Below are 18,439 nucleotides of genomic sequence, written 5' to 3'. Positions count from 1 at the left end.
AGATTGATCTGGTGAACGCTTCTTCAAGGATCCCCAAATTGCAGTCACCCATGGACGGTTCGCTGGTAGTGTCTTAGCTCCTACTTTCTTCAGGCTTTCTCAGAGTTTACCCCACATTCAATTTGTCAGGATGCTTGTTAGGATATATACCCATCTCAGGCATAATCATTCATATATCAACATTCCTATAGTAAAAAAATTGGATTTAACAATCTGTCTTAGTCGGGGCAAAAATTATTACTGAAATCTCTCAAAGGAGTTAGAGGAACGTTCTGAGCACATCCTCCATTCTTCAGAACGTATACAATCTAGAATATTTCATATGTAGCGAGCCTAAAGTTAATTTTAGAGTGGTCTCATTTCCTATACAACTATATACGGCCAGAACCCCTGTCCAGTCTAATCAGTAAGAAAGAGGCAAAACCCAAGGTGTCTCAAAGCTGCATGTATGGAACAGAATCTGCATGTATGGAACTTTTAGGACACCAAACCTCAGTCCATAATTTATTCTCCCAGCCTCACAATTTTGTGAGAAACTCTATTAGTTGGGGTAGATTGTAGTCCACCACAAGTAATAATGTCTCTATTCTTGTTTAGTCCAGTAAAAAGAGTTCAGTAATTTAAATCTGAGCTCAACCTCTGGTAGCGGTGGCACAGACTCAACAGCCATCAAGGTTTACTTAGAAGTGACATACTAATATTTAAAAGGAGTGTTTAGGCCAATCAAAAGGGGTTATTTTGACAGCTTGAATTGGCAGGCTTAAATCTGCACAGACAGGCTATAGTGATAGGTCTGCAGTCATGTTAGTGGGTGGCACAATGGGTGCTGTAGTCCACTAGTGACATTTGATTTACAGGTCCTGGGTACACACTGTACCATGCGCTGTGGACCTATAGGTAAGTTAAATAAGCCAATTAGGAGTTTAACCAGTTTCAGTATGTGTTAGGGGTTAGAGCACATGCACTGAGGCCTGCTTAGCAGAGTCCCAGTGCACAGAGTCAGAAATCCAGAAATATCTGTTAAAAAACTGGAGGTGAATATGCATAAAGAGGCATTTTCCTTCAGGTATTATGAGGATTACCCACAATCCTGTGCTAGAGGAATATAAATGCTTATGTGTCTGACTCCTTACACCCTTATAGTGTAATTCAAAAGTGTGGCCCTTGTGGCTGAGTGTACCATCCCGTAAACAGAAGTGTGGAATTTAATAAAATATCTACTTGTCGATGGGACAGGTTGCTTCATAAATCTACTTGTCCTGTAAAAAATAATCTGCTTGTCCCTTTGGTGCCATGTAGTGCGGCGACAAATTATAGCAGCAATCTCATTATGTAGGAGCTCATATACTGATAGGCCTAATACTATAGGAGGGCTTGAATAAAAACAGTTTCCTTATTTTGCCACCTTTCTGCATATCTACATACCATGGCTGGAGGAAGCGGTAACCAATAGTTCCAGGGTTAGAATGCTCTTTTGAGTCTGTGCAAACCTACTAACTTGCATGTTTTAAGGGTTTTCACCAGCTCTTCTGTAATCTTTTCACCTACTGAAAAGGCTTGAAGTTTACTCCAGACAAGGGTCAGAAGTAAAACCTCTTCCAGGGTTGGGGAAAAAAGTGGTTGGAGGGAAAGTGAACTTGTAAACGCTCAAAAGATTTTCGCATTATTGTATCTACACATGCATATTTGCTCGTGCTAAAATACAGCTCACAAATATTTTCTAGGACCATAATTTCCTTGTCTACTTCTGTTAATCCTTGTGAATTTATGAAATACGGGCCCGTAATTAGGTCTGCCGTTAACAAAGACCTTTTGTTTTAATTAAAATTCTCTCTTTCTCTTCCATCTATAGGCTGGCTTCACTGTGAATGATCACAATCTGCTCTATCACAATGAACGTATCGGCACACAAAGTAGTTTTGTTGAGTTCCAGAAACTACTATAGCAATGTGTTCTTTTCAAGACCATAACATAGTTTTGCTTTTTTCCAATGTTTTTTACAATAATGAGGGCCGAGCCGCGCCAACAACAATAAAGTTTTACATAAGCCATATCAAAATAAGACGCTCATTGAAAAAAACCAAGAGATTGACCACCAATGTCGGGTCTATTGGCTTTGCCAGTGCTGGTTTAATTTAATGTTTCCCATGAGCTTTTATAAACTCGTTACACTGACTTACCATTATGAATATGTTCGAGGCATATGAGCTGCAGATTACACACTTATGCATAGATCGCCATCTGGTGTTGGGCCCGGATGTTTGCAGTTTGTTTGTCCTCTTGGAAAGTCTTTGGAAGTCACAAGGTCGGTGACTCCTCCTTTGGATGGTATTGCGCATGGGCTTCGGCTCCATCCTCAGATTGTTTTTTTCTGTCTCGAATGTAATCTTCGCGCTCCGGTTCCGAACAGCTTCCAGTTCGACGATCCACGCGCAATCCTCGCCCCAATCGATTTTTTCGATCGCGATCTCTTCAATCAACGTGCCTTCTCATCTACACAAACCTTCGGTTACAGTCGTCGACGGCGGCCTTCGAGCCTACCCAGGCTCCGGTCCCGGCTCATAGAAACAACTCCATTCAAAAAGCGCCCTCAATGTGGGTCCAAATTTCCCCACACCGATCTTCATGAGGTAGGCAACCTCTGCCTCTCCCCTGAACATGAGGCTTGAGACTGTCCGGCCTGTAAGTCTTTCCGATCCAAAAAGACTATTTGGGACCGAAGAGCTAGAAGGAACATGGCACACTCCTCGACGTCCATTCCAGTCGACATCTTCGGAGAAAACATCGACTATCCGGAACATCATCGCACTGAAGAGGACCTCGTCAGCGATTCAGAGGCCGATGAGTCAGATGTGGAAGACATCACTCCGGCGCAGAGGGTCGTGAGTACCAATCTACCCCCCCCCCCCACACCGACACGCAAAAAGGCTTCGGTCACGCCTTCGCCTCCGGGCCTAGGCAAGACCAGAGACACTGCTTCACACACGCCACCTTCAGGCCCGGTGAAGAAGCCAAGTAAACCTTCCGGCGGCTCGGGCTCGAGCCAGCCTACCAGCAGTGCTGAGAGACACACTTAGGCACCGAAAAAGAAACCGGCCTCCACCTAGACACCGAGCTCCGCACCGAAGCCCTCGGGGTCGAAACCCAGCTCTTCGGTACCGACCAAACCACACAAGGCCACCGACACTTCCAAGCCGAAGCCCATCTCTGCGCCGACCAAGAGACCGAGGGTCCCAAGCCGGGCTCTAAACATCAAACCGGCACAGAAAAGCCTAACAGGTCATCGGCCACGACGCCTTCGGCGCCGATGGACCAAATTACCTCACCAGAGCTATTTACACCGGATCCCTTGCAAACAACTCTCACCAAGGATCCAAAAACTGGACATTTGACACTCTCTACCAAAAAGAGACATTTGGAGAAGCCTGCTCCGCCTCCACCTCCAAAGAGGAAGGACTCTGCTACCTCTCCGTTCAGAATACCTTCCCCTCCCCCTCCTCCTCCTTCCCCACTTCCACCCCCTCCGCCCTCTCCACCCCCACCTCATCGTTCTCCTACCCCGTCTCCAGACGATGATGATCAGGGGGACCCATATGATGATACAGGGGATGTGCCACAGGACCCCACCCCTACATGATCCCCAGATCCATGGGACGATTACAATATTCCAGATATCCCCAATGTCCCACAAGACGATATTTACCCTTCTAGGTCATCTCCACCAGAAGATTCATTAGGGTTCAACCATCTTCTGCAAAGGGCAGCACATTATCATGGGGTGGACTTGCATACCGACCCCGTGGAGGAAGATTTCCTCCTAGACACATTTGATACTTCACATAGGTCCACCTCCATACTGCCCATGCTCAAAGGGGTGGTAAAGCATGCGGCAGAAGATTTTAAGGACCCAGTCAGAGCCAGGCTCATTAACCCACGTATTGAAAAAAAAATACAAACCTGCTCCTTCAGATCCCTCTTACATCAGAGGACCAGCGCCACTAGATTCCTTAGTAGTATCTACGGCATGTAAAAGGGCAAATTCACAAGCGTCCGGTGATGCACCACAACCTGACAAGGAATCAAAACTGCTAGATGAATCAGGCAAACGCACAGCATCCCATGCTGCCAACATCTTGCGTATAGCAAACACTCAGGCACTGCTGGCCAGATATGACGGGGCTCATTATGACGAATTGGAAAGCATAATGCACCACCTCCCTGAAAAATATAATGCTAGGGCCAACGAGTTAATTCAAGAGGGTAAAACAATCACGAATACCTCCATACGTTGTGCCCTAGATGCAGCAGACACAGCCTCCAGGGCCATCAATACCAGCGTCCTTCTCCGTCGCCATGCTTGGCTAAGGGTATCTGGTTTTAAACCAGAAGTACAAGCCTCCATCCTTAACCATCCCTTTGACCAGGAACATCTATTCGGGCCAAAGGTGGATGAGGCCTTAGAAAAGATGAAAAAGGACACGGATACCGCAAAATCCATGGGGGCCTTACAGTCTCACCCGCCCAGACGCTCCTTTCGCCGCTCCTCCTTTCGGAGTACATCTAGAGGCTACTCCTCAGACACAGCGTCCATATCATACAAATCCCCTACTCAGATTACCTTTACAAAAGGTTACCAAAGAGGCGGCTACAGGGATAACAACAACAAGGGCAGAGGCAAAACAAACAACACCTGTTCTGCCACACCTCCTACCCAATGACTCCCCCAGATCATTCCACTCCGGTCGGGGGCAGAACTTTCCTTCATGTCTGGGAGACCATCACCTCAGACAAATGGGTGACCCAAATAATTCGGCCAGGCTACTGCCTAGAACTAACATCTACCCCTCCAAACATTCCACCCGGGCTACGCCCAATGTCATAAGAACATTCAACATTACTAAAGCAGGAGGTAATCTACCTCCTACAAAAACAGGCAATAGAACACGTTCCTGTCAATCAACAAAATATGGGGGGGTCTACTCCCTATATTTTCTCATACCAAAAAGGGACGAGACTCTACGACCTATCCTAGATCTCCGGCCCCTAAACACATACATACACTCAGACCATTTTCACATGGTAACGCTTCAGCAGGTACTTCCGCTCCTCTCCCAGAACGACTTCCTCACCACACTGGACTTGAAAGATGCATACTTCCACATTCCAGTACACCATGCTCACAGAAAGTACCTCAGATTTGTAGTGGACGGACAACACTACCAATTCAAAGTGCTACCGTTCGGAGTCACAACAGCACCACGGGTATTCACCAAGTGCCTGGCGGTGGTGGCGGCACACTTGAGAAGACAGCACATTCACGTCTTCCCATACCTAGACGATTGGCTGATAAAAGCCACTTCATACAATCAGTGTGTACGCCACACCGCCACCACAATCGAACTACTTCACCAACTAGGCTTCACAGTGAACCACCAAATGTCCCAGCTGCAACCATCCCACATAAAACAATACCTCGGTGCCACCATAGACACCTCAAAAGCGATAGCCTACCCCAATCTGGCCAGGATTGCAAGCATTCAGGCTTTGCGACAAAAATTCATACCTCAAAACTCCCTTCCAGCACGAGTGTTCATGCAACTAATAGGGATGATGGCCTCTTGCATTTTCATAGTGCCCCATGCAAGACTCCAGATGCGTCCTCTCCAAGAGTGCTTAGCGCACCAATGGAACCAGGCCCAAGGTCAACTGACAGATCTGGTGTTGGTAGACGGTCGCACCCATCACTCGCTGCAGTGGTGGAACACCACAAACCTTTCCAAAGGTCGACCATTCCTGGACCCGGTTCCCCAGATAATGCTAACAACAGACGCATCGCTCTCCGGCTGGGGAGCTCACCTTTTACACCTCACCGTGCAGGGCACATGGACGCCTCAACAAAAGTTACTCCATATCAACCATCTGGAGTTACTAGCAATCTTTTTAGCCCTAAAATCTTTTTCAGACACAGATTTCAGGCAAGGCAGTCCTCATTCGCACAGACAACATGACGGCCATGTATTATATACAAAAAGAAGGCGGCACACACTCTCCACAGCTCTCTCAATTAGCACAGAGCATATGGAGATGGTCAATTCCCCACAAAATCTTTCTCCTAGCTCAACATGTCCCAGGAGTCCAAAACACCATGGCAGATCTGCTAAGCAGACAGACACAACAGATCCACGAGTGGTAACTTCACCCACAGGTTCTTCATCCGTTCTTTCAAATGTGGGGGCATCCACAGATAGACCTCTTCGCCACCCACGAAAACACAAAATGCCCAAGCTTCGCCGCCAGATACCCACACCCATTGTCCAAAGGAAATGCGATATGGATGAACTGGTCAGGCAAATTTGCATACGCTTTTCCCACTCATTCCATTAGTGGTGCGCAAACTACAACAACACTCCCTCACACTAATCCTAGTAGCTCCAACGTGGGCCAGACAACCGTGGTACACCACGCTGCTGGAACGTTCTGTAGTACCACACCAAAAATTGCACCTCTCACCATGCCTCCTAACCCAGAACCATGGAGAGTTCAGACACCCGGACCCAGCTCAGCTCAACCTTGCGATCTGGCTCCTGAAGTCTTAGAATTTGGGTACCTAAATCTTCCCCCTGACTGTATGAACGTCATCAGAGAAGCTAGACGACCTACCACTAGAGCGTGCTACGCTGCCAAGTGGAAACGATTTGTTGTTTATTGCCATAACAACACCATCAATCCCCTGGACGTGTCCATTCAACACATCATAGGCTACTTACTCCACCTACAAAGGTGTAATTTAGCCTATACGTCCATTCGACTACGCCTCGCAGCAATTGCAGCTTACTTACAAAACAGGCAACATCTTTCACTCTTTAGCGTACCTGCCATTAAAGCCTTCATGGAAGGCCTCAAAAGAATAATTCCCCCCAGAGTACCACCCTCACCTGTGTGGAACCTAAATATTGTTCTCACAAGGCTAATGGGGCCTCCCTTCGAACCTTTACACAAATGCGAACTGCAATTCCTAACATGGAAAACAGCTTTCCTTGTAGCCATCACTTCCCTTAGAAGGGTCAGTGAGATACAAGCGCTTACCATACAAGAACCTTTTCTTCAGATGCACCATAACAAAGTTGTTCTCCGTACCAATCCAAAATTCCTACCTAAAGTAATTTCCCCTTTTCACCTAAACCAATCTGTAGAACTACCAGTATTTTTCTCGCAACCACAGACCGTTGCAGAAAGGGCTCTGCACACACTAGATGTCAAACGTGCCTTACTCTACTACATCGAGAGAACACAACCTTTCCGAAAGACCAAACAACTGTTTGTCTCTTTCTCTCCACCACACAAGGGCAACCCCATCTCAAAATCAGGGATAGCTAGGTGGATTGTAAAATGCATTCAGATTTGCTACCACAAAGCAAAACGAACGCTCTCCGTCCCCCCTAAAGCCCATTCTACACGAAAGGTAGGGGCTTCCATGGCATTTTTAGGGAACATCCCATTAGATGATATCTGCAAAGCAGCTACATGGTCAACACCGCACACTTTCACTAAACACTATTGTGTAGATGTGCAAACTAAGCAACAAGCTAGTGTGGGCCAGGCTGTACTCAAAACATTATTTCAAACCACTGCAACAGATACCGGTGGTCGCCGCTAAGGTTGGGAACTGCTATATAGTCTATGCAAAAGTGTGTAATCTGCAGCTCATATGCCTCGAACGGAATATGCTACTTACCAGTATGCATCTGTTCTTGGCATATAGAGCTGCAGATCTACACACGCCCACCCGCCTCCCCGGCTACCTGTATCTACTCCAGTTTATCTTATTTAGATACACACATGGGTTTATTCACTGTCATTACTACGCTCCATTTTTCCCTGCTGGCGAAAAACAATCTGAGGATGGAGCCGAAGCCCATGCGCAATACCATCCAAAGGAGGAGTCACCGACCTTGTGACTTCCAAAGACTTTCTAAGAGGAAAAACAAACTGCAAACATCCGGGCCCAACACCAGATGGCGATCTATGCAAAAGTGTGTAGATCTGCAGCTACACATGCCAAGAACAGATGCATACTGGTAAGTAGCATATTACTTTTGGGAAATGCTAGCATACATTTACACATTTTACTAAATGATGCTTCAATGAAATGGTATCTAAAATGTCACAGTAGTTTAGCAAAATGGTTTTTATACTAGTTTCATTTTTTTGTGAACATTTTATTTTTCTTAGCTTAGAATCATCAATCTTACTTTTAAGCTTCTGCAAAGATGTGCATCTAACCTGAGCACATTTTGGGACCATTATATGTAGGCTCATATTGTTAAACTTTGCAAATGTGTTTACACATGTTTTTACTGGAACCACTATCAGTAGTGTAGTCGGAGCTTACAAAATGTATTTAGAGCTCTCACCCTAATAATAAAAGCTTTGCATTAATGGACCATAAATACAAGTTCAAACAATATTAAGATATAGACTTAAATAGTACCTCAACTGCAGGCAGTTCCCTTGGCAGCTGAGCTCCATACTGTGGTTCAGTAAATTGGCAGCCAAAGGGATTGTGCTGCAGGGGGTTGGGCCTACTTGTCCCAAGGACAAAATAAACTTGAGAACTTGTCCCTGAACCCAAACAGTATGTCCTGGGCATCGGGCTATAGGAATTCCACACCCCTGCTTCAATGTTATTTATTCCTCAGTGTACATTAAAATGCCAACTCAATCACCTGTGAACAGGAACTAATGAGCACCTTAAATTGATTACAGTCTTGGTACATTTATAATATTCCTTACTATATAGAATTCCAGTAGTACTGATCACTATCTGTGACAAAAATCAGATCTAAAAGGCTGCAATTTAAACTATGTACATTCCAAGATATTGCTAATGATAATTGAGCAGTTCTAGTATGATGCTTCCCTCTGCCATTATCACAATTTTTCAGATTGTACAATGCATTATTTTCCAAAAATTGGCTACTCATACTATTTCCCATGCCTCATGCTATTTGAAAATCTTACATGTAAAGAATTAGGGTTTTCACAGTTCAAGCACCTCTCACATGCCGCTCTGCACAGTTGGGGTGCTGTGAGGTCTTATCCATTTTGTATCCTTAATTAAAGACTATTCATCTAATCCCATTAATCATAAATCAGCAAACCCAAGTTTGTTGGCTGCCTCACAGGCTTAGAACTTGGCAGTTTTATTTCTGGACTGAAAGTCACTAGCTCATCCTGTTTCCATTGTCACAAGAATAGTGTGTGCATGTAAATTAATTTATTTCAAGGTTTGTGCTTATCCTACAGCTTGGACAACAATTCACCAAACTCATGTAACCTTCGTTTGGGATGGGGGTTGCCCACACACATACCTATGGTTTGAGAATCATTTAATGCTTGTGTTACATTTTAAAATAATTGTTTTAATTAGAGTACTAGTTACCATACACAAACGACCAAAGACATGGCATTAAACCTGAAATGCTGGGAATCATGGAAAAACCCCAAATGAAGGCAACAAACCCATCACAAAAAATAATATAGTATAGCAATCAAAGTAGCGATCAACCAAGAAACAAGATAAATGCTAAAAGCAACCATCCTCAATTCTTTATTTAGCCTTATTTGTTTTCTCTGTCCGATAACCTGATTGACCAACCTTGTTTATGAAAATAACCAGGGTTCACGAAATGAACAGGTAGGTCCTGTTTAGCTAATACCTTAACTGACTTGCAGTTGCGCTGAAGCCATTGATCAACAGCAGGTTGAAGTTCATCAGTGCATTCCTTAGCAATAGATAAACAATTGAGTTTTGAGGGTATTTGGCACAACAACATGGTGGTGGAGTTTTGTGGGACCCATATCATGGGATGGTAGAGTCTCGTATCTTTTTTTTATTTTTATTTTTTACTAAAGGGTGAGTTTCATCAAAACCAAAACGATCACAGTGCTTTTGAGTTCAATTGCCCATTTGTTTATAATTTCTGAGGACCTACTCCCCAATTTTTTCAGGGTTAGGCAGATGATGCATTTATGTACTTTAAGCACCCACATTTGTCTTGGTAAGTGGCCACTTCCTGTGCCTAAATGCCTTCCAAACCAAGGGCATGACCATATGCAAGCAGGGAAAACCTCCCTTCCATTTGACTGACCATCTGAGCCGGGAAATTCCTACAGAGTACTTAATATAGTGAAGAAGAAATCAGGGTTTTGTTTTTCCACTGTCAAACTAATAGTTTAGTTTCCCAGGCCACCAGTGTTCAACATATGATGCTGAGGAGAAATCTCCATTTACTCCAACTGAACCAGAAGATCAAATTAGCAAATTCAGTTTTCCTAAACTACTGCCATATAGTCTACATCCGCGCTCCAAAAACTGGATATTCTAAACATCCTGTTGATACAGATCCAAGTGGTGAGACTCTGCCTACCAACAATAAAATATGACCTCATGACTCCAGCCCTGAAAGAACTATGCAGGCTCTTAGCACATATTAATTCTGCACTAAATGTTTGTCGAGGAGCTAAAAGCCTCTTAAGCTTGAAGCAAAAAGATTGAAGTCCAAATCAGTGGTTTCTTAATCTCTTTGTAAGGCTTGGAAAGGGGAACAATGGCTACAGTGGGGAATGAATAGGAAGGTAACAATGTAGTGGAGATGCATACCTTGTTTTAGTCATTCGTTCGTTCAGACATCCTAGAAAACCTTGGTTGGTCTTGCAGTGTAAAGGGGCAACCGTTTAGCAAGCATATAGACTGTGTACTTGTTGCAGCAAGGACAATGACTTGTTAGGTCATATTTTTCTGCAAGCTCGAATGTCTGAGAAGTAGAAATTGTGAGAACTTACCAGGATGATTTTCGTGAATCTTCAAGTCCTGAGGTTGTATTTGAGTCAAGGGTGCTGAAGACATATGCCTGCACTGAACTGGTTCAAAGAGTAGTTTTCCTCATTAATTACATTTTCAAATTGTTCATAAAGCCTTCTTAGCCAGATATGCAGCTCTCTAGTTTTTACAAATGCCATCTCTTACAGCATCTATCAAACCACAAGATAGTTTTTCAGTCTGATGTGCCGGAGTATTTCATGATGGCTCTATTTTGTTCTCTACTAACAAGACTGGGAAATGTTATTACACAAAATGTGGTCCGCAGCCTATGAATGTTTGTAGTACAGAATATTTATTGAGTAAAAAAAGTTCAAAAAGCATGTATGATATTCCTTCACATGCAAGTACCTTTTTAGGTCGACCCTAGCGCAGCGTGCATGCGCTGCTCTAGCAAAACGACCTCTTGGAATCGCTCTGGACGCTCGTGCGTGTGAAAAGGCCTACGGCTTGTTGTTACGAGCAGCGGCGCGCAGTGTGACATCTGTAATGTGTCTCAATTTCACACGAGCGCGCGGGCACCACTCACGGGATGCTGCAGCTGCATTCCTCACCCCTTGTTCTTAATCCCAGCCTCCTTTTAGGTCAAATTATGTTTATCCCGTGTCATTACTTTTGTTTGTTGGACTACAGTTGCCTCAAGGCTGCACTCGTAAAATAGCGGCATGCTGATTCTCTCGCTCCGTTGGCAGCGCCGTGGTTTACCTTTTTCTTTCCCAAAATGACCCATACTTTCGCAAAGCTGTATTACAAAACGTGTCATTTTTGCACAAACTCATTTTCTGTTTTTGGTCTAACTGTTCTCTTTCTGATCGTTTTGGGAGGCAGACCTCCAACGCATCCAGAAAGTTTTTTAACGCACATGTAAAACGTTGGACCCCAGCAATTAGACAGCGGTGTCACTGTTTTTGTTCCAGAATGGCGACTCCCCACCCGGTGGTGTTTACTGTCCGTGTATTTCAAGCTCACTCTTTGCGCTCGCTCTCCCTTCTCGTAACCTCCACCAGGTCTGTTCCCTCTCCCCGCACTCTTCTTTCTTTTCAACTTTTTCCTACCTCACTTACCATCCCGCCTTCTTCTCCTCCACTACTTCCCCCCTGCATTAGCACGTCCCCTCGCTACCCATCAACACCTCCTCCTTCCCCTGCTGTCCCCTTTTCGGAGAGTTCCAATGTTTTCATCTCCCCTTTCATCACCACTGCCCACAGCCCTTCTCTTCATCTTTTCCCTCTTCATCTCCTTCCCTCCATAAGCCTCACTGACCTGCACTCTCCCTCGTCCGCATACTTCCCTCCTTTACTCCTCTCTGTTAGGTCTCCTCCACTCCTCCCGTGTCCTGGCGAGACCTCCCTCTCCTCCTCCGCTCCATAGTTACCATACACAAACGACCAAAGACATGGCATTAAACCTGAAATGCTGGGAATCATGGAAAAACCCCAAATGAAGGCAACAAACCCATCACAAAAAATAATATAGTATAGCAATCAAAGTAGCGATCAACCAAGAAACAAGATAAATGCTAAAAGCAACCATCCTCCGTTCTTTATTTAGCCTTATTTGTTTTCTCTGTCCGATAACCTGATTGACCAACCTTGTTTATGAAAATAACCAGGGTTCACGAAATGAACAGGTAGGTCCTGTTTAGCTAATACCTTAACTGACTTGCAGTTGCGCTGAAGCCATTGATCAACAGCAGGTTGAAGTTCATCAGTGCATTCCTTAGCAATAGATAAACAATTGAGTTTTGAGGGTATTTGGCACAACAACATGGTGGTGGAGTTTTGTGGGACCTATATCATGGGATGGTAGAGTCTCGTATCTTTTTTTAAAATTTTTTTACTAAAGGGTGAGTTTCATCAAAACCAAAACGATCACAGTGCTTTTGAGTTCAATTGCCCATTTGTTTATAATTTCTGAGGACCTACTCCCCAATTTTTTCAGGGTTAGGCAGATGATGCATTTATGTACTTTAAGCCACCCACATTTGTCTTGGTAAGTGGCCACTTCCTGTGCCTAAATGCCTTCCAAACCAAGGGCATGACCATATGCAAGCAGGGAAAACCTCCCTTCCATTTGACTGACCATCTGAGCCGGGAAATTCCTACAGAGTACTTAATATAGTGAAGAAGAAATCAGGGTTTGTTTTTCCACTGTCAAACTAATAGTTTAGTTTCCCAGGCCACCAGTGTTCAACATATGATGCTGAGGAGAAATCTCCATTTACTCCAACTGAACCAGAAGATCAAATTAGCAAATTCAGTTTTCCTAAACTACTGCCATATAGTCTACATCCGCGCTCCAAAAACTGGATATTCTAAACATCCTGTTGATACAGATCCAAGTGGTGAGACTCTGCCTACCAACAATAAAATATGACCTCATGACTCCAGCCCTGAAAGAACTGTGCAGGCTCTTAGCACATATTAATTCTGCACTAAATGTTTGTCGAGGAGCTAAAAGCCTCTTAAGCTTGAAGCAAAAAGATTGAAGTCCAAATCAGTGGTTTCTAAATCTCTTTGTAAGGCTTTCCCATCTTTGTGGGGAACTTTCCCGAGACCAGAAAAGATGTCAGGAGAAGAATTATCCTTTTTGGAAAAAAAACTAAAAACTGTACCCTTTAGCATTCATCTGAATGCCCAACTGGCACACCTCCCCTCTAAACCGATAAGGCAGCAACTATGTTTTCTCTTTTTCTTCCCTTTCCTCTTATCGCTATACGTTCCAAAACCCATCATCCTCTCACCCTATTTCTTGTTGTTTTTGATGTATTCCAAGTTCCTGTTTATTTTTTTCTTTTCACTGAGTCTTATATAGCGCAAACTTGACCCGGTATGGGGTATCAGAGCACTTTACATAGCACTAGCTACGTTACTTGAGGGCACATTCATTTTTGTTAGGCACGGGGAGATTACGTGATTTCCCCCTAATCACAGGATAATCAGCGTCCTTGCCGAGACTTGAACCCGGTTCCCCAGATTCGAGGTTGACTGTCCTAGCCGTTAGACCAGCTCCTCTCTAAATATATTTCTTTAATTATGGTCTTGTCGTTATTGTTAGGTTTATAGTTTCACTGACACCCCTTAGGGAATAAATCTAGTATAACATTTAAAGTATTCTGTATTTTCTATATAAGGGGAAGGGCCAGCCTTCCAACGTAAACTCCCTACTTAACATAATTGGCTGTGGCATCCGATCTGGTAATGTGGATCAGATTATCAAAATATGGAGAAGGAGATAGGAATTCAGTGTAAAGCCACTGAGCTCACCTTTTGAATTCATTAGACCTCTTCCTGCAGGGTCATCCTACCTTGCTATGCTTTAATGAAGCATTAAAGCGAAGCAGTTCCAATACACTTTGGACTCACAAGCATACTTTGATGAGACAATACCCCTCTACCTTAACAAACTTGGATCACCCACTGAATATCTTCACATGAGCATCTGACCTTTTGCTCTTTTATTCCCTTAAGTCCAGTGATAGACTGTCAGTTCCACCCACTTTGATAAAGTGCTGAGAGAGGCCCTCAGCAATGTGGTCAGAACAAAGCAGTTAAATAATTAAGACAGGTGATATTACGCAACTTATTGGTACTTGGCTTACAGATCAAGGAGGGATGGAACTCTAGGTTGGCATGTAGAGGATTTGAACTCATGACCTGCATTGCAAACCAGATGTCACCGGTGAAGCTTTAACTCACTGAACCATCCTGTTGGTTATGGTTGACTACATTGTAGTTAATGTATGTAGACTAGATGTAAATCTTCTTGTTGTGTAACAAAAGATTCACATAAATGTAGAATCTGTAAATTAGCATGAATAAAGGTGTGCCCATTGTTTGTCCGTTATTTCTGGTTCAAGTCAAATATACAACTGTTGGACCGTTTTGCGTGGTACCTTCGGTAACGGATGAATTAAGGATGATGTGGGAGGAAGGCATTCTTGAAGTGGTAACCTTATTAGGTTTGTTGGCTGCTTTTGATACTGTGGATCCTCGGACTCTGGTAAAAAGAAATCTAAATGAGTGGCTGAAACTTGAGTTGGCTCTTTTATTACTGATCACTTCCAGATAATCCAAACTGGAACTTTTATATTGGCGATTGCCGCAGGGCTCTTTCCTGTCATTCTCCTTTCCAACCCTCATCTGAGATCTAGCTGTTCGGATGCTTGACTTCTAGCTAACTGCATAAATGTGGCGCTGTTGGGCTGGGTGCATCAAATTTCCAGATCTTTTCGTAAGCCTGTGGCACTCTAGCTGCTGCTCATCAAATATCAAGTGGCTAGATATTTGGGGAGGGGAAAGTCACCCACACACGCCACATGAATATCGAACCTTAACTACTTTAATGAGCAGTTTGAGACAAATACTTCACTCCTTAGCACGATGTCCCGCCCCAAAGATACACGTGCACCTTTTTGACTATATTTGGTAAACTGCACTAATCGTGCACAGTCCTCTGATTTTGGATCGGAATCCTCATTGATGGAACACCCATGAACTTTGGGTAACTACAGTTACTGCTACAATGTAGGCTTTCTTTGTATTTCTGCTTGTGGTGTCTAGGAAAGGGGACCATTCTGTTACCTGATAATTTTAATATACTTGTTGCTTTACTGATGATGTGACATGTCTGTCTTTCAAGTATTGGTTGATGCACTCTATTTTATCTGGTATTGCAATTCTTATTATAAACTTTTATAATAATAAAAAAATAACATAAATGTTATACACTGCTTAAGGCCAATCTTACCTCTAACCAGTCAGCCTCATATTGGCATGTCTGAGCTTTTGGAGTCCAATCATGGGATGAACGATCCCTATTAAATGGAGGGATTCACCCCCCAGTGCACTACCTCATGTAACAATGATTCCTTTGCTGTGCTGATGAGAAGCCTTGAAAAATATCAGTTGGCTGAACAAAGTCACTAATCTGACCCTGCTAAGGACCAGCACCAGACTAAGGCATGTCACACGAGTATCTGTGTTCGGTTCCTGACATCTTATCGCCATCTCATGCTTGGAGGAGGGATTTCTGGGTTTCGGTTCACATAAAGTCCTTTACGCAACTACACGACAAATTAGTCCCATTTCTCCAGGTATCTGCAACGTTGCCCTGGTGATGCATGCTGGGGAGAAGTCCCAGATTTTACCCCCCTTGAGGCAAAGCTGATGGTGGGATCCTTGGGCCGCAAGTGGATCACCAGGATCTACTGGTCCTCCTAAAGAATTCCGAGACATTTGGACTAAGGATATTAGAGAAATAGACAAGTGGCAGGGGAACAAGATGGTGGCCAGAGATCTGGCTGTCTTCTTCAACCCCCTCCTTGTACAATTCAGCTATTTTCTACAGGGTGTACTGCAGAATGCCCTGCCTGGCCGCGTTCCTGAACACCCCTGCAGTGCCAGACCTTAAGTGGGCACTGCTGGGAACAATGGATGGCTGTTGGGGCATGGTGTATCAAGAGGCCAGAGTGCACTATCGGGGCTTGGGCTCTTGGTCACCAAAAGAGACATAGCCCCCTCATTGCAGGAAGCTTCCCTAACTTTTGGGCAGATTGGAGGCATGGGTTGGAGTGTTGCATTGCAACTTAATAGATGGTGTATAAATGGAGAGACTGTGCAAAAAAAAAACTCAGAGCGTGTGATACATGGCTCGCCAACAAAAGGGAAATCTGAGACTTGGAAGGGTTTAATGTATTTGGTTGTTCTCTCATTTCTTATGTAAGATATGGCCGAATTGTAGTTCTATTGAATTGTATATTGAATCCCCTCTGCATCAGCTATAAGCTTCTGAAGGCTGCATTTGTTTATACAAAATAATTAAAACAATTATTTAAAAAGAGATGGGTGGCCAGGAGTTTCCTGAAACTGAATCCCTCAAAATTAAAGACTCTTCTTGTTAAAAAGTTGTCTCTTGGAACCCATACTCAAGATGCTTTGTTAAATTGTACCATGCTGGTTGAGGTAGTAACGAGTTTAGGAATTTTGATGGAAGTATACTTAATTGTGCACATGTTGTGGGATCAGAGCTTTTTTTCATCTGTATATGTTAAAGGTAATATTCCCCTTTCTTTCCTTTTTCAGAGAATTAACACGGCAAATACATTTATTCAATCCTGTCTAGACTCTTACAATTAAGTCTCTCTTTGGTTATCTGAGTGGAACAGTCACAAATTCCAAGCAATTCAAAATGCCACAATGAGACTCATCACTAATATACGGAAGTATGATAGTGTATCCCTTTACTTTAAGCAACTACAGTGGCTTCCGGTTCATAAATGGAGCAAGTTACAGTCAACATGAATGGTATATAGGATTCAGCTCGTCCTTCTTGATCAAGAAATTCAGAAAGTACTCTCCTGGGTGTGCCATGTGATCTTAAAATCTGGTTTCTTTTGCCAATGTGAAAATCAGTATTGAAAAATAAATTCTGAGGGACTTCAAGCTCCAGGAAGCGAGGCTGTGGGACAATGAAGCCAAGCTCTAGAACATAATTCCATTTGTTCAGAGCCTAGTCTTATGTTAAAAATAATTCAAAACATGGGTATTTTGTATATCAGTCCTGTCCTTAGGTAGCGCCAGGATACATCAACATGCGTTGTATAAAGTTAAACAATGATTTAATACCATTTTGGGGTGTTCTATGAGAATGTGATGAAGCCAGGTCAATGTTCAGCTAACTGTTTAGAAAAGTACCATCCTTTAATTAAGGCAAAAGTCTTGTTTTACAGGATTTGTAAAACCTCAACTATTGCGAAGAAGACTAGGCAATTAACCCAAAAATGTTTTTTCGCTTTAGCTGAAATTTAATCTATGTGCTTCTTTCATCCCATAAAACCTATGCCATAATTCCATAAAAAATATGATCCTACCTTCTGAATTCACAAAATATTAACCAGAGGTCCTAGACAGAAGAAATAGCATCTACATGTTCCTGCCCAATGTGACGGCCAGGTTGACCTCATTTTAGTCTTGGTGCTATCACCTGAGCCCAAGCAATCCCTTGAGTAATATCAGGTACAGGCAGATAAAGGAAAGTACACCAACTATGGTCCCTCTCCTGCCTCCCTTTGTCACCTATGTCCTTGCAGGATTTGGGGTGGCTCACCCTTGCCCTAGAAGCTGTTTCGCTGGAAGCTTACAAGATTTAAGGACCCTTGCCATATATATCCTGAGGATAGGGGAAATGCAATAGGGGTTCCCCTTTTTGAGTGCTCATGAATAACATTTCTGCTGTATTAGTTATACTTCCCAAGGATTATTTCATTTTTGGTCTGACTGTCTAGGTTTGGTCTTTTTAGCGGGCTGATGCCACAAAGAAGGTTGGGATGGGGTTATTGCAAAAAAATCCTTAATAACCACTATAAGTCATTTTCACGAAGGACCAGTGGGGTCACACAGTTCTGGTGTGGTTTAACCTGTGTCCTTTCTTCTGTGGGGCAGTTGTACAATGTGATTAATCAAGGGAATTAAAGACCAGTGATATAAAAAAGGAGCATTTTTCTGTGATATGCACGATATTTCTGAAAATCTGATGTCTAAGTTGTGGCTGTAGGAA

The 18,439-nt window shown here is 43.4% G+C and overlaps 1 protein-coding gene across 1 annotated transcript in view; it reads left to right on the top strand.

Moving 5' to 3' along the window:
- The window catches only part of PLA2G4A (phospholipase A2 group IVA), a 737,221-nt gene that overhangs the window by 229,835 nt on the left and 488,947 nt on the right, over positions 1–18,439 (top strand). The gene's annotated exons all lie outside the window — the stretch shown is intronic.

The sequence above is a fragment of the Triturus cristatus genome, chromosome 4_2 (assembly GCF_964204655.1).
Source record: "Triturus cristatus chromosome 4_2, aTriCri1.1, whole genome shotgun sequence".
In the NCBI taxonomy this organism is placed as follows: domain Eukaryota; kingdom Metazoa; phylum Chordata; class Amphibia; order Caudata; family Salamandridae; genus Triturus; species Triturus cristatus.
This window is presented reverse-complemented; position numbering and strand designations above follow the sequence as displayed.